Below are 16,925 nucleotides of genomic sequence, written 5' to 3' on the forward strand. Positions count from 1 at the left end.
GTCCCCTGATATATTTATACATATTTATTAGATCGCCCCTTAGTCGTCTTTTTTCTAAACTGAATAATCCTAATTTTGATTGTCTTTCAGGGTTCTGTAGTCCACCCATTCCAGTTATTACTTTAGTTGCCCTCCTCTGAACCCTCTCCAGCTCTGCTATATCTGCCTTGTTCACAGGAGCCAAGAACTGTACATAGTACTCCATGTGTGGTCTGACTAGTGAATTGTTAAGTGGTAGGACTATGTTCTCATCATGGGCATCTATGCCCCTTTTGATGCAACCCATTATCTTATTGGCCTTGGCAGCAGCTGCCTGACACTGGTTTCTACAAATTAGTTTGCTGTTCACTAAAATTCCTAAGTCCTTTTCCATGTCAGTGTTGCCCAGTGTTTTGCCATTTAGTATGTACTAGTGCTGATCGAGCATGCTCGGCAGAACACCTGTTCGGCTCGAGCATCTCGATGCTCGGCACATGGCAGTACTCGGCCGAGTACCATATGTGCTCGAGCGCCATGTTGGCTACTGGCATTACATTGATTAGCTGGCCGGAACGCGTCATCAGGTGCTATATAGCACCCGATGACGCATGTTCGGCTCATTTGTAGTAAGGGAAAGCTGAGCATAGGAAGGGATAGAGAGTGTAGGGAGTGTAACTGAATATTTTTGTACAGAAACGTTTCAGAGACCCAAAAGTCCTTGTAAGGACTATTGTGTGTGACAGCAGCAATATATGTTTGTAGCGCAACCTGCGCTAAATTTCTCAGTGTTAGGGAGAGCTGTGAATGGGAAGGGACAGACAGTGTATGGAGTATAATAGGAAGATTTTTATACAAAAAACTTTTCAGAGACCCAAAAGTCCTTTTAAGGACTATTGTGTGTGACAGCAGCAATATATATTTTTCCCTAAAATATCAGTGACCTCCAGTGTACTTTTTCCGTAGACGGTGTCCGCCGTGGACATTTAAATTATCCGTGCCACATCTCCTGTTTAAAGTGTGTGCATCCCTAAAATATCTGTGACATCCAGCGTACTTTTTCCATAGACACTGCGAACAGTGACATTTCCTGTGGTACCTGTCCTGTATAACGTTTCCTCATCTCAAATTCCTTAGTAACTTTTTGGGCGCATACACTTCCAAATACCAAGCTACTGTACGTGTAACATACCTTCAAGCATATATCACATGAAGAAGGCGAGCAGTAAGGGACGGGGAAATAGCCATGATGCTGATGGTGCACGCAGAGGCCGTGGCCCTGGGCGCGGAGAAACTGTGCCTGCTGCCAGAGCACAAGAAAAACAATCATCCACGATAACTAGCTTCATGTCCCAGTTTGCAGGGTGGCGCAGGACAACTCGCGTGAAGTCAGCCCAGTGCGAGCAGGTGGTCGATTGGATTGCAGCAGATAATGCTTCCAGTCAGTTAAGCACCACCCTGTCTTCCACCAAGTCCCATCTCAGTAGCCATGAGTCTGGTCAACACAATCCTCACCCTGATCCTCCTTCCTCCCACCATGGAGAGTCTGGGCAAACAAGTGATACCACACTCGGATTTTCCGAGGACCTCTTTTCATCGCTATTACTTGATTTGGCCCTCTTGCCAAGCACGCTTGAAGAGGGACATGAGATCTTGTGCCCTGATTCCCAGCCTCTTGAGCATCTATATCACAAGAACATAACAGTGGGGAACGGCAATTAGTGTTTAATGAGGTGGAGGATGATGAGACACAGTTTGCCAATGAGTCAACCGCAATTACTGTTTCAAGAGGTTGATGAGAAGGATGAGACACAGTTGTCAATCACTGAGGTTGTGGTTAAGTCAACAAATCAGGAGGATGATCAGAGTGAGGAAGGGGAAGAGGAGGTGGTGGACAATGAGGTCACTGACCCAACCTGGGAAGGTGGAAAGCCGAGCTAGGACAGAAGTACAGAGGGGGAGGGATCTCCATCAACAGGCTTGAAGAGGCAGTGGGGTGCCAAAAGGGAGAAGGCGGGCCACACCAAACAGGCGGAGCACGGAGCACCCCCTTGCGGAAATCTCCCTTGCCAAAGGGGTAGTTGTTCCGCAGTATGGCGCTTTTTTGAGGAAAGTGCGGACGACAAAAGAATAGTAGTTTGCAACCTGTGCCATACAAAAATAAGCCGGCTCGTGAACACTAGCGACCTCACCACCACCAGCATGATCCACCACATGGCATCCAAGCACCGTAATAAGTGGGATGAACGGCTGGGTCCACAATCTGTGTCTGCGGGTCACACCACTGCCTCCTCTTCCCCTATGTTACATGCTGTCCAATCCCCTGTTGAAGGCGCAGGCCCGGATGCCTCCTGCCCTGCACCTGGACCTTCGCAAGCACAATCAGCAACCACATCCACTTCCTCCAAATGTCCTTACCCCAGGCCTTTGAACGCAAGCGAAAATACCCAGCCACCCACCCACAGGCCATAGCACTAAATGCGCAGCTTTCCAAATTACTGGCCCTGGAAATGTTGCCATTTAGGCTTGTGGACACTGAGGCCTTCCGCAGCCTGATGTCAGCGGCCGTCCCGCGTTACGCAGTCCTCAGCCGCCACTATTTTTCAAGGTGTGCCATGCCCGCCTTACACCATGTGTCCCTTAACATTACATGTGCCCTGACCAACGCAGTTACTGGGAAGGTCCACTTAACCACGGACACATGGACAAGTGCATTCGGCCAGGGATGCCAGATTTCCCTGAAGGCACACTGGGTGAATATTGTGGAGGCCAGGAGCGAGTCGTGCCCTGGGATGGCACAGGTGCTACCGACACTAAGGATTGCGGGCCCTACGTCAATCAGGGTTTCCGCCAGCACCTACATTAGTGGCTCCAAACCCCACTTGTCCTCCTCGGCCTCCTCCTCCACTTCCACCTCCGAATTATCCGCGTGCAGCACCAGTCAGTCATTATTCGGTAGCTGGAAGCAGTGTAGCACTGCAGTGGGGAAGCGGCAACAGGTTGTGCTGAAACTGATATGCTTAGGGGACAAACAGCACACCGCCGCAGAGCTGTGGCAGTGGATAAGAGACCAGACTGAGCTGTGGCTCTCTCCACTCAACCTACAACCAGGCATGGTTGTGTCTGATAATGGCCGTAACTTGGTGGCGGCTTTGGAGCTCGGCAAGCTCACACACATCCAATGCCTAGCCCACGTGTTCAACCTTGTGGTTCAGTGGTTTCTCATAACCTATAACCTACCCCAATTTGCCTGAGCTACTGGTAAAGGTGCGCCGCGTGTGTGCACATTTCTGCAAGTCATCGACAGCTTCAGCCAGTCTGTCAACGCTGCAGAAGCACTTGAAATTGTCAGCTGTTGTGCAACGTGAGCACGCGCTGGAACCAGCGTTCCACATGTTGGCCAGGCTTTCTGAGCCGCAGAGGGCAGTAGTGGAATACCAGCTGCAACATGGTCGTCGCCTTTCCAGTCAGCTTCCGCTATTCACAAGCGAGGAGTGGGCATGGATGTCTGACCTCTGTGAGGTTTTAAGAAACTTTGAGGAATCAACACAGATGGTGAGCGTCGATAACACTATTATCAGCGAAACCATCCCACTTCTGTGTCTACTCAAACGCTCGCTGCTCACAATTAAGGACGACGCTTTGCATGTGGAAGAGGTGGAAATGGGGGAAGACATTACAAAGGGTAATATCCAGACCACCCTCACTTTGTCTTCTCAGCGCGAACTGGATGATGAAGAGGAGGAGGAGCAGAAGACGGTTGTCTCCGCTACAGAGGGTAGTAACCATGGAAGTTTAATTCCATCTGTTCAGCGTGGGTGGGCAGAAGAGGAGGAAGAGGATGAGGAGATTAAGAAGGATCCTCCTGATGATGACAGCAAAGTTTTGCCTGTTGGTACTCTGGCACACATGGCTGACTTCATGTTAGGCTGCCTTTCCCGTGACCCGCGTGTTATACGCATTTGAGACAACGCGGATTACTGGTTGTTCACCCTTCTCGACCCCCACTACAAAGAGAACTTCTCAGGACGAGCAAAACGGTGCAATACCAAAAGATCCTTGTTGAAACATTTTTTAAAAAATTTCCATCTGACAACGCTGGCGGCAAAGTTCGTTGTTCCTTGGCCAACCGAGGAGGCGAGACAAGGGGAACACACAGCACTTCAGAGGCAGGGCAACACTCTCCAAAGCCTGGGACAGTTTCATGACACCCCGCCAGCACCCTCACCCTGATGTGCGCCCAATTTCAAGCTAGACATGTAGCACGAACTGGCGCTCTATGCCTTGGAGTTGCTGGCCTGCCATGCCGCCAGCATTTTGTCTGAGCGGGTATTTAGTGCTGCAGGTGGCATTGTAACAGATAAGCGTATCCGCCTGTCAACTGAAAATCCTAACAGGTTGACTCTTATGTAAATGAACAAGGCCTGGATTTACCATAACTTCTCGACTGATGAACATAAAGGCACTTTAAATGTGTTGTTTATAATGTACACTGTATTCCAATGCACCTCTTCCACCACAAACAAGGTTATATGGTTGAATCTTCCTTTTCTCATCCTCCTTCTCCTCTTCCATCATATCAACACATGCTTATTCGTTGCATATAATGCCCTTGCATATATGCCCTTCGCATATAATGTTTTACAGCGTCAGCTCACCAGCAGGCCCTCGCATATAATGTTTTACAGGGTCAGCTCACCAGCAGGCCCTCGCATATAATTTTTTAGAGGGTCAGCTCACCAGCAGGCCTTCGCATATAATGTTTTAAAGGGTGAGCTCACCAGCAGGCATTCACCTACAATCTTTTACAGGGTCAGCTCACCTGCAGGCCCTCACCTACAACCTTTTAGAGGGTCAGCTCACCAGCAGGCCTGCACCTAAATTCTTTTACAGGGTCAGCTCACAAGAAGGCCCGCACCTCAAATCTTTTACAGGGTCAGCTCACCTGAAGGCCCTCACAGATAATGTTTTAGAGCAGGAATGCTCAACCTGCGGCCCTCAAGCTGTTGCAAAACTTCAACTCCCAGCATTCTCGGACAGCCTACAGCTATCAACCTACAGCAGGGCATTGTGGGAGTTGTAGTTTTACAACAGCTGGAGGGCCGCAGGTTGAGCATCCCTGTTTTAGAGGGTCAGCTCACCTGCAGGCCCTTGCAAATAATTTTTTACAGGGTCATCTCACCAGCAGGCCTTCACCTACAATCTTTTACAGGGTCAGCTCACCAGCAGGCCCGCACCTAAAATCTTTTATAGGGTCAGCTCACATGCAGACCCGCATCTAAAATCTTTTACAGGGTCAGCTCACCTGCAGGCCCTCACCTAATTATACCTAACAGATAATTTGTGCGCATGCTGCCTTGCTTGGATGTGGTAGCCGTAGCTGTTTTTCAGGCTCTCTCTCCGGAATCGAACCATGATTCCTCCGTTACCCGTGGTCACCATGGTTTGCACTGAAAATAACATCGAAAGTTGATAGGGCAGACATCTGAATGGATCGTCGCCATCACAGGGATGTGCGATCAGCCCCTGGTTATTTAGAGCCACCAAAGCGGCAACAGACCCTTGCCCATAATGTTTTAGATGGTCAGATCAGCAGGCTCTTGCTTCAAATGTTTTAGAGGGTCACCAGCAGACCTTATATTTTTACATTTAGTCAGAAGACTACTAATTGCCTACTCTTGACGTGCACTTTTTTGGATTGGTGATTTTTATTTAAAAATTAACTTTTATTAGATTTGTTTTTAAATAAACTGTAATAACTTATACCTAACCTACCTAAATAATTAAAACTCTCATCAGTGGACTTTGACAGTGCGGTACTGAATAAATTTGTCTACTGACAATCATTAATTGCATAGATGGTTCTGCTTTCTACTAGTCTGCTGATATGGATACTTTGTATCTGCTGTGTTATGGTGATGGCTTGCTACTTTGTCAGCTTACTAGTTATGTTTAATGCCGGTCGGCTCCTTGTGGTGGCAGTTGATAGTGTAGGTTCGCTGCGCCTGCTGTCTGTGTATGTACTCAACTTCATTCACTTATATTCAAATTTGCCGCGCTTGCTGCCTACTAACTATCTAGCTAGATATCTAAATTCATGCTCTGTATAATACTAGCTCGATCTTTGCTATGCTGTCTGCTGATGGCGGCGTGATAACCTGCTGGATCGCCGACTTATAGTACATGACAAGCACTATCTGTTTCAGTCCACTGTGACCTAAAACTTAACTCTGCCCCCCGACATGTTTCGCCATGGATATGGCGTCCTCAGGCAATCGGGCAGTCTATGGAGAGAGTGGCGATGCCGGATGTATTTAATACCTCCTATTGGTGTGACGCTGTGCTTTGCCAACCAATAACTGTGCTCCTTATTGAGCTGATCACTTCTGTTTGTTTGGTGATCATTAATAGGCTGTTCGTACGTTCTGCTCTGACGTCATTGATAGCGCGATCTTTGCTTGGATCTCGCGCATGTCATAGTACTTAGAGCTTTAGCTGATGCCGATTCTCTTCCTGGTCCATAGGCTGCAGAAGAATTGTGGTAGTGTGCCTTTTTTGGGGTATGTTCTAGTTATTAGAAAAATATAATAAAAGTGCCTCTACGTGCATTGGGTATACACTAGTGTAATATTGACCAGCAGACCTTCACCTAAAATCTTTTACAGGGTCAGCTCACCTGCAGGCCCTCACCTAATTATACCTAATAGGTAATTTGCGCGCATGCTGCCTTGCTTGGATGCGGTAGCCGAAGCTGTTTCTCAGTCTCCCTCTCCGGAATCGAACCATGATTCCCCTGTTACCCATGGTCTACATGGTTTGGGCTGAAAATAACATCAAAAGTTGATAGGGGAGACATCCGAATGGATCGTCGCCGTCGCGGGGACGTGCGATCGGCCCCAGGTTATATAGAGTCACCAAAGCGACAGCAGGCCCTCGCCCATAATGTTTTAGATTGTCAGATCAGCAGGCCCTTGCTCCAAATGTTTTTTTGGGTCACCAGTAGGCCATCAATCATAATTTTTCAAGGCTGTGTATGATGCCCTTCTTTATGTGTAACAAAGGGTGTATTGGAGTGCCGGTTCCTAGTAATTTTTGGCAGCCCTTTCACTTAGTGCATAGGCTTTATGAGTGTAGGAGTCCCACTACATGAACAATTGTACCACAATGTGAATCAGGCCCTCCTTTATGCGATATACAAGTTGTATCGGAGTGCCTCTTCCTTGTAATTATTTGCAGCACTTGCACTTTATATCCAAGTAAATATACAGGAAAGAATGTTTCCTAACAATTTATCCTCTAAAATCGATTTTTTTTCCTTCGGTTTGGTGCGTATTACTGTCAGTCTGTAAAATTGGGGTACTACTCAGACACTTTTAAAGTATAGCTTTTATTTAGTTTTATTTAAAAAAAAGCAAAAACATACTACTACTCAGACAACATCGTTCCCCGCAGCATCCAGACATCCTTCCCATGCTGTTCCCGGACCATTTAGGTGGTGTTTCCATAAATTTCTGATCTTTTCCTATGAATGTATGTACTGGTGACTTGCATTATTCCTTCCCATGTGCATAACCTTACATTTGTCAATGTTAAAGCTCATCGGCCACTTTTCTGCCCAAGCCTCCAATCTATCCAGATCCCTCTGTAGTAGTATACTGTCCTCTTCTATGGTAATTACTTTACACCTTTTAGTGTCATCTGCAAAAATTGATATTTTACTGTGCAAGCCTTCTACAAGATCATTAATAAATATATTGAAGAGAATAGGGCCCAATAGTGACCCCTGAGGTACCCCACTAGTGACAGTGACCCAATCTGAGTGTGTACCATTACTAACCACCCTCTGTTTTCTATCACTCAGCCAGTTACTTACCCACATACAGACATTTTCTCCCAGTCCGAGCATTCTCATTTTATATACTAACCTTTTATGTGGTACAGTGTCAAATGCTTTGGAGAAGTCCAGATATACGACATCCATTGATTTGCCGCTGTCAAGTCTAGAACTTACCTCCTCATAGAAACTGATTAGATTAGTATGACATGACCGATCCCTGTTGTTATTTGCTTATTTTCATTGAGGTACTCCAATATAGCATCTCTTAGAAAACCTTAAAACAGTTTACCTACAACAGATGCCACATAAAACAGTATAACTACTATGGGATGTTTACTTATAACTAAACTAACACCTTGTGTTATCACTGATGATATTTTCTTTTACAATAGCAACATTTAAGATACATTACAGTAAAGAGTAATTCCGATCTTAGACATTTATGGCATATCCATAAGATATGGCATAAATACCTGATAAATGTTGGTCCCAACCCTGGTCACCGAATCCAAGTGGAAAAATAACGGAGGCAACCGCACATGTGCTCAACTCTATTCACATCTTATCACAGACCCAGCCGAGTGCAGCCACCTCTTGTTTAAGTGCCCAGCAGGATGCCACAGCCTCAGGCTGCTTTACTCAGTGGGATGGTGGTCCCAGATATGTTTATGGCATATGCAGTGGATATGAATATCTAAGATTGGAATAAACATTAGTACTGAGGGGGACATTTTATGAGGACCAGCATTTTAGACACCGGTCTTAAAGGGGTTATCCGACTTAAATAAATCTATTCTAATTGCATTTATTGTAGACCAGTGAAAGATTCTTAAAATCACTTTCATCACCTATCTATCACTGTTTGGCCAGTTCAGATCAGGGTCATGTTACACCTGACGTCAATAAGCCTGCTCTGCTGGTGACGTCTCGTTTACAGCCTTTTCCCTGCTTGAGGGAGTGTCCAGGCTGTGTAAACGAGACGTCAGCGCCTCTGGTGCCCTCCCCCCTCCAGCTCTCCTCACACTGCCCGGCTCTGCTCTGCTGCTGATGTCTCGTTTACAAGCTACTCTCTGCTTGAGGGAGTGTCCAGGCTCTGTAAACGAGACGTCAGAGCCTCTGGTGCCCTCCCCCCTCCCCCCTCCAGCTCTCCTCACACTGCCCGGCTCTGCTCTGCTGGTGACGTTTCGTTTACAAGCTTCTCTCTGCTTGAGGGAGTGGCCAGGCTCTGTAAACGAGATGTCAGAGCCTCTGGTGCCCTCCCCCCTCCAGCTCTTGTCACTGCCTCGGCTCTGCTATGCGATCACTCATGTGCAGTACATACCAAGGTGATCTCTTCTCCAGCAGCACAGGGTATGTTTGTCCCTCCTGCATTCACTGGGGCTAGAGGTGGCAGTTTGTAAATGTTCCCCTCTGCATCTGGGGATCGTTATTACAGCCCCGGCCCCCCCCCCCCCCCCCACACTAGTACACATTCAACACCCCCTGGGAAATATAAATAAATAATTGGCCATCATTATTATCATCATCATCATCATTATTCAGCTATATAAAATCCTTATCTGCCATCAATATATGGATTTATCTAAGCAATATCCATATTGAATATATATTTGAATAATATAGATATTGCTTAGATACAGATAATGCTAATGATATTTTCACACTAGCGGCAGGACGTATCCGACAGGCTGTTCACCCTGTCGGATCCGCCCTGCCGCTTTTTGACGGTGCCGCTGGACGGATCCGTTATTGCAATTCATTTCTAGACGGATCCGCACCTGGATCCGTCTACAAATGCTGTCACTTGTCACACTGATCGGCGCATCCAGCAGGCACGCAGCTCCGACGACGGAGCTGCCTTGCAGATCCGGCGTTGCAAAACAACTGAAGGACGGATCCGTCCTTCCGGTCTGCGCATGCGCAGAACATGAAAACTGTGAAAAAGACTGCAAGAGGGATCTGTCCATCCACATGGCAAGCGGATAGACGGATCCGTTATTGCAATGCATTTCTAGACGGATCCGCACCTGGATCCGTCTACAAATGCTGTCAGTTGTCACACTGATTGGCGGATCCGGCGGGCAGCTCCGACGATGGAACTGCCTGCCGGATCACACTAACGCTAGTGTGAAAGTACCATAAAAAGTCGAAAATCCAGGACTTTTAGTCAAGTGGCCGCTCGCTGTGCACTGCCGTGCTGCGCCATAGCTCCACCACCGTCCCCTTTATAGTCAATGGGGACAGAGCGGCAGTCCAGCGGCACGGCAAAATAGCGGCTGGCCGGATCCGACAGGGTGAACAGCCTGTTGGATCGATCCTGCCTCTAGTGTGAAAGTAGCCTTAGGCTCCATTCACACATCCGCAAATGGGTCCACATTTGTTCTGCAATTTTGCGGAACGGGTGCGGACCCATTCATTTTCTATGGTGACGGAATTTGGAATTAGTGCAAATACGTCCTCCTTGATATACTGTAATAACAGAAAGAAAATTTTTAGACTAGAAACAAAACCAAACATGAAAGAAATGTATGTAAAATAACATAACTTACACTGTACAGCTGCAATGTGACAGGGAGGTCTTCTGCCCTGTGTGTGTATTTATTTATTTTTATGCAAAGTGCAGAGCAGGGGGCGGGGAAGGTCAGGTTGTTCACGCCCACAAATATTCATGAGGCAGAGCTCAGGCTTTGTTGTTACACGCCCCCTCACCTTGTACTTGAGCATGTAAACAAAGCAATGACAGGACCATGAAAAGGTGCAAATATGGGTTTTAACTTGATGAAATCAAGCTTAACCAAATTATATGTATATCCTGATGGATTTTAAGTGTTTTTTTTATTTTTTTATTAACTCGGATAACCCCTTTAATAAACCCCTAAGCTGGCGGTGGTTCTTCCAAAGTTATTAAGAGGCGCCGGCCTCTTCATAACTTCATCGGATCCTCCACCAGTTCTGTCTTATATTTAGACCTTTTTCTACGCCTGAAACAGGAGTATAAAATGGTAAATCAGATGGGCCTTCCGTCTTCTTCCTCACCCACGCCAAGCCCACAATTTTATACCTGGTATGAGCGGGGAAAAGTTGCACATGTGGTGCAACTAACCGCTGAGTTGCCATCCTCGCATAAAATATGCATAATATAGGCGTATTTCAGCATAATAAATGACCCCCTAAATTTGATGTTGATATGTATAGCAAGACTAAAACAAAGGGCTTTCAATGATATTTCTATAATGTTTACACACAATAATGGTAACAGGTAACTGGAATTTCAAGGTTTATGCTGTTCTAAACAAATATACATAAGTAGTAGATGAAACATAGTCCTGATACTGTGTAACATATTTGACCTATGTTATACATGTACAGTATGAACAGTTTAATTTGCTTTTCTGTTTAGAAATGTTTACAGACGAAGTGAGCTACCAGGCTTCTCAAAGGAAAAACATGGTTCATCCTTCTTTTGTTGACTCCACTCTGCAAAAGATAGGTGAAGTCCTATCTTCAGTCTTATCTTGCGGATTGTGGACCCATTCAAGTCAATGGGTCCGCATCCGCACCACAGAGTGCACACAGCCAGGGCCCGTATATTGTAAACAGTCCACTATACAGGCACTGAGCCTCCGTTTACTGTACACACCAGGAAAGCTCCCAACACATACATCAAACATATCCATAGATCAACATTCAACCAGTGTGTCTTTTTGGCCTCCATCTGGCTGTTCTGTATCAGTTATCCTTTCTGTAACCTAATACTGTAACAGCCGTCACATGCTTATTATGATGCTGTGGATGCTTTTGTTTGTGGAATTATTTGCATCTCATCTGTGTTCTGGATCCACTCCTGCTTTTGGCTTACAAATTATGATCAGATAATGATACAAAACACTGATCAAATACTGAGGCCTTATGCTCAATTTGCATCCATAACAAGAAAAAAACAAGGGGAAAAAAAAACTTCTGCTGGCAGGACTTTAACCCCTTAGTGACCACCCATACAACCTTTATACGGCGGTCACTAAGGGGCCTTAGACTGGGCCACTTTTTTACGGCGGCCCAGTCTAAGCACTGCACGGGTCACCCGTGCAGCGGGGAGCGGGGACCCGGCTCTAACAGCCCAGACCGGCAGGAGTGCCGATCCGGGCTGTTTAACACTTTACGTGCCACGGACAATGTCGCCCGCTGCATGTAAAGTGCTGACAGAGGAAGCGGACTCCCTCTGTCTCCCATCGGCACCTCGCAATTGCGATCGCAGGGTGCCGATGTGTGTGAAGGCTGGCAGGGGTCAGATGTAGGCCACAGACCAGCCTTCAGTAATTTCAAGCAGGCGCCTCTCTAGCGCAGCCTGCTGGTCAATGTTAGAATAGTATTGCCATTAAAATGCAATGCACTATAGGGATAGTACATTGTATTTTAAAAGCAATCAAAATACTGTCTGTTACAGTCCCCTTGCGGTACTATAAAGTAGTAAAAAAGGGAAAAAAACACATTTATTAAATAAAAAAATCCATTAAAAAAAATGTACACTTTTTTTCCATTGAGAATACGCTTTTCAATTAAAAAAAATTGCAAAAAAAAATCTCCCACATATGTTTGGTATTGTCGCGTCCATAACAACCTGGACTTCATAAAATATCTACATAAATTCTCCCCTATGGTGAACGCCATAAAAAAAAATGTTTTAAAAGAAAGACAGAATTGCTAATTTATTCTTAGCTGCAAAGAAAAAACTTAATAACAAGAAATCAAAAAGCGCCATTTACTCCAAAATGATACCAATGAAAAATACAAGTTGTCCCGCAAAAATCAAGCCCTCACACAACTCCATAGAAAGAGAAATAAAAAAGTTATGGGTCTTGGGAAGAGACAATGCAGAAATATTTTTTTATTTAAAAAAAAACGGTTTTATTGATAAAAAGTAGTAAAACATAAACAAAAATATATGTATTTGGTATCACTGTAATTTTACTGACCCAGAGAATAAAGATATTATGTTATCTATACCGAAAAATTAACGTCGTAAAATTTATAACGTAAAAACGCAGTGGCAGTATTGCTGTTTTTCCCATCTCCCTCCCAGAAAGAGTTAATAAAAGTTAATTAGAAAGCTATGTGTACCCCAAAATAGCGCCATTAAAAACTATAACTTGTCCCGCAAAAAACAAGACCTTATAAAGCTTATATAGACGGAAAAATAAAAAAGTTATAGCTCTTGGAACGCGACGATGAAAAAAGGAAGAAAAACACTTGGTCAGTAAGGCCCAAAACAGGCTTTTCACTAAGGGGTTAATGGCCTCTCTCAGACAGTCAATCTTTGGTCAATGTTTTGCATCAGTATTTGATCAGTATGTGTAAGCCAAAAACAGGATAAGGTCCAAAACAGAGATAAAATGTAATAGAATTATTTGCATCTCATTTTGGAGCCACTCCTGATTTTGGCTTACAAATTCTGATCATATACTTTCTGTGTGAAAGAGGCCCTACAGATGCTCAAAATACAGGACCCCGACGGCTTAAGGAAAAAATAAACTATAATGTCAACATGGGACAATAGTGGCCCCAGAGTGGGGAGGAGGGCGACAGCAGTGGCAGATCACAACAATAGCAGTATGATAGCAAGGCTCAGTGGCATGTATATCTTTTTTTTTTTTTTTTTTTTCACATGTACATATCAGTATGGCAGTAGAGGCAGCAGGTGGGTGGCATCAGGCGGATGGCAGCATCAGGATGGTGGCAGCATCACGTGGACAGAAGTAATGGCCCATTTTGCAGAATATTCCAGTATGCTAGCACACTACAGTATGATCATTAGTGGCAGAATGATCTATTCTGTTGCATCAGGCACTGATGTCTGGAAATCCTGGTTGGTCCACGCCTGATTAATATTTATGAATGTTATTCTTTCATAATTTTGGGAGGAAAGGCAAGTTCTCTTAGGGGTAACTATGAATTCCCCTCCCACCCTCTCATCACCAGCAGCACTGAACACCCGCTCTGATGCCACCCTACTGGTTGGGCAGGAAACATGCTCATGGCAAACTCGGCCAGTTCTCGTCACAATTCAAGTTTTCATGCCCAGTAGTCTAGGGGATCTTGGATCATGGGTGACAGGGTGCAGTCCAAGTATGCTAACACCTGCTGGTTGAGGTTCTGCTGCATGCCCTGCCTGGTTTCTTCAGTAGGCGGCTGAAGAAAACTGCTCATAGACTTCAGACTGAAGTTGCTGCATATGGAGCTGGTGCTGCTCCTGCCTGCATTGCAGTGGAGTGAGTATAGAGGGTCCCCCTGGTCAGACCTTCGTGAGTAGTGTTGAGCGAACTTCTGGTTTAAGTTCGGCGTCTAAAGTTCGGCTTCCGGTTAGCGGAGAATCCCGATATGGATTTCGAATTCCGTTGTGGTCCGTGGTAGCGGAATCAGTAATCGGTCATTATTGATTCCGCTACCACGGACCACAACGGAATTCGGAATCCATATCGGGATCCTCCGCTAACCGGAAGCCAAACTTTAGACGCCGAACTTAAACCAGAAGTTCGCTCAACACTATTCGTGAGGGCTACACAGCAAGTCTCAGCAAGTAAATTTTTTAATCACTCTCAAAAGGTCTAAAAAAGTGCCCCTATTTTTGACTGGTAGCAAGGGTTTAACAATGTGGATAGCCAGTAGTCATCCTTCTGCTGATTCCTGACAATGCGGCTGTCTGTAAGCATACAAGAAAGCATTTATCTGGCCATTTAGGCAAGGGATTCGGAGGGCCTCCCTGCCTCCATCACCACTGCATACTGCCACGGTCTGTCATGGTCATCTGCCTTGTCTTCTTCATCACCCTCCTGCTCCTCCTTCTCCTCTCCTGTCACTTGGGAAGATAAACCACCTAGTTGTGTATAGAATTCCTGGGCATTTATGTCCTCCTTATCCTCCTCAGGACTCAGGTGGCCGTGAGATGTAGGTGCAACGTCTTTTGTCCCTTCACCAATCCGATTTGTCAGCATCCCCTCCAAGACGTGAAGAAATGGAATGACATTATTCATCCCGTACTTATGTCGACTGACAAATAAAGTGGCATTCTCAAAAGGACTGAGCAAACGGCACGTCTCAGGCATCAGGTTCCACAGGCTAACGTGGAAGTTAAAATATAATATATATATATATACAGATTAAGTATGAAATGAATGCTGCAGCAGGTGTACAAGATAAATGCAGCGGTATATTAGACTGCCTGCTGAGATTGAGCGTGATGCACAGTAAGTCTATGTATATCTATTCTGCCACAGATGTACGTTAGAGAAGTCTGACTGGTTGTGAGTGGTAATCTCTGTACAAGCAACGGTAGACAGCTGAACTCACTAATATCCCCAGGTCGTGGTACCATTTGTATGTGAAAATCCAGTGAGGAGAATACAATGGAGATGATTTGGTAATTTATTGAGTTTATAGAGGAAATTAGAGGATACTAGAGGACATTAGAGATCAAAACGAAATGCTCTCACCAGCTCTGAGTCTGCTGCAGGAAAGGAAGACACAGGAACAGAGCGCAGGATGTGATGTCACAGAAAGGGAGGAGTAGAACAGAGAGCAAAGGCAATGGAATTTACATAATACATTAGGAAACCTATAACAAGAATGACCACAGGGTGGCAGCATTACATATCATGGTAATGATATAATAACACAAATACAGCCATTTATCTAAATGGGAGAAATACATGCTGGGACAGCACAATATCAGAGCAGATCAAGTATGAATGGCACAGCAGGTGAACAAGATGCACAGGGCAAATGCACTCAGCCTGCACTGTCTCTGCAGTTTCCCTAGCCAATATTATTTTTTTAGCTGTTTGTAGCAACAGTCCCTTGCTACATCTCTCCCTAAGCTCTGCTCACAATGAAATGGCGGAAACCATGTGGGATAAGGGCTGTGACATCACAGGGGATGGCTATCTACAGATTGGCTGACTGCATGGCATTATGGGTGATCTTGCGTTCCCGGGCTCCTTACTTTTACTTTGTAACATGTGTAGCTGCCATTTTAGGGGGAAAAAACTATTTGCTACCGCGAAGCGCAAAGAAATTCAGATTCATTATGAATCTAATTTTTCCTAAACTTTGATTCGAATTCCACTTTGGATGCTTTGATTCGCTCAACACTACATATTAGGAAAACCCATTTCTGCCAAGCCAGTTGAAGTATGGCACAGGAGACGTGTGGAGTCCCTGAGCTGTGTGACAAGTCAGCTGCTGTTAGAGGAACAGTCAAGTGAGAGGGTTAGGTAGATTGACTGTATTGTACCGCCACTGCACTCATTTTTAACTCTCTGCCATCAGCTGGTTTCAGACTAAAGTACCGTTCCTTGCTACCCTTCTGTCTCCCGCTTCCATCACTACTGCTAGCTTCCGTTAATCTACAATTCCTGCTTTACAAGCCCATAACACTAACTACAAATACACTGTAGTTCAGCAAAACATAGTTACACATACCTAATCACGAATAAAGTTTCCACTCTTACATCTTGCATCAAAGCCTGTTCAACAGTTACGGTACATATTCAATCTTCCATGCAGTGGCGTACACACAATCCATGGGGCCCCGATGCAAAAATGATCCATGGGGTCCCCTCCCCGTCCATCCCCCAACCCGCTGCCGCTACCCCCAACCTGCCTCCACCACCCCCCACTACCTCCCCTACCATTCACCCAACATGCTTCCCAACAGTACGGCTTTGTGCGGGACAGGCCGATTTTGGATGGCAATCCTGCTGTATTGCCATCTGTGTAGGACACGGTTATGGGGGATCGGTGGATGACACAATGTTATGGGGGATCTGTGGATGACACAATGTTATGGGGGATCTGTGGATGACACACTGTTATGGGGGATCTGTGGATGAGGGCACTTATGGGGGATCTGTGGATGAGGGCACTTATGGGGGATCTGTGGATGAGGGCACTTATGGGGGATCTGTGGATGAGGGCACTTATGGGGGATCTGTGGATGAGGGCACTTATGGGGGATCTGTGGATGAGGGCACTTATGGGGATCTGTGGATGAGGGCACTTATGGGGGATCTGTGGATGAGGGCACTTATGGGGGATCTGTGGATGAGGGCACTTATGG

Source organism: Bufo bufo, chromosome 4 (assembly GCF_905171765.1).
Source record: "Bufo bufo chromosome 4, aBufBuf1.1, whole genome shotgun sequence".
Lineage (NCBI taxonomy): Eukaryota > Metazoa > Chordata > Amphibia > Anura > Bufonidae > Bufo > Bufo bufo.